The sequence below is a fragment of the Triticum aestivum genome, chromosome 2B (assembly GCF_018294505.1).
Source record: "Triticum aestivum cultivar Chinese Spring chromosome 2B, IWGSC CS RefSeq v2.1, whole genome shotgun sequence".
Classification (NCBI taxonomy): domain Eukaryota; kingdom Viridiplantae; phylum Streptophyta; class Magnoliopsida; order Poales; family Poaceae; genus Triticum; species Triticum aestivum.
Window position 1 is genome coordinate 556,278,423 of NC_057798.1, and position 1,362 is coordinate 556,279,784.

Consider the following 1,362-nt stretch of genomic DNA (forward strand, 5'->3'; position numbering starts at 1 on the left):
CCTCTAGTCCATGTTTAGTCCCTGGAACCATGCAGGTAGGGACTAGGGAGTTTTTAACCAAACAGGGCCTTAGATTAACAACAGCTAATGAGTTGCATGGGACAGTGGACGCACCAGCACCATGTGCATCTATCGATGTACTGTGGTCATGCACAGTCTATTGCAACAAAGAACAAACAACCAAGGAGCATATTTGTGTTGGTCCCAGTTTTGTTATCTTTAGACACCTTTCCCTATGTGAGCACAGCAAATCTAGTCCTGCTCAACCTCTACAGCCTTGTCCCCCAAAACAAAAGATCAGTTCATTACAGATGTGCGTACTGCGTTTGTCATTGTTTTCCCTTTTGGACCAACGTAGGTGCTGGATAGCCAGTCTGTACTAGTACTTTCACCCCTTCCTTTCCTCTTTGAACCATGTCCTAGATTTATGCGATACAACTTTCCCCACTACTTCCCCCCCATTCCTTTCCTCTTTGAACCATGTCCTAGATTCATGCTATAAAACTTTCCCCCTTCATTTCCTCTTTGAACCACGTCCTAGATTCATGCTATATACAACTTTTCCCACTATTTCCCCCCACTCCTTTCCTCTTTGAACCACGTCCTAGATACATGGTATACATGCAGCTAGAGCAATGCATGTGGAGTAAGTAAATTATACCTTAAGGTTCTTGGGGCGTGGTTCGGTGGGCCACGGGACGGCGGCGAAGAAGAAGGGGTCGGAGGCCCTCCCGCGCCGCCGCTGGGTGAAAGTGAACAGCTGCGCCGGTAGTGGATTCCCTCTATACCGACGGCGACAACGTTAAGCCTCCTTCCCTTCTCGGCGGACGGATCCTGCTGGCTCTTTGAGCAGTAGTGAGGGGAGAGAGAGAGGCCAACGAAGTCTTGTTTAGATCTGGAGAGGGCGAGAGAGTTTGAAGAGAGCAACTACAAGCACTGAGGCTCCAGCGTGTATATATATACTGGAAACAGAGTGTGAAGCGTGCAAACCCTAGAAAACAAGTGCCGAGGCTGCAGATTATACGTGATGAGGTGATTATACGGTCACTACGGTCACTATGAGATCATATAGCTCCGTATCCATCCATTTTAACCAGTCAAAGAATCCTCCTGGCACAAATTATGCTCAAGTGCAGTTATCGAACCCGAGACCTCAAGTTTGATGAGCGAACAGGCTAACCAGCTAGACAACCCTCCCATTATGTTCAACAAGAGGAAAATAACCTTTTATACATTCCTGCATTCGTGTGACAAGCATGCCGTGTTTTTTTTGTGTGTGTGGGAGTCACTGGGATTTCAATCATAATCGTGTCATGTGGCTTTAGTGGTAAGACTATCCAGAGTGGTGCAGAAATAATGCAG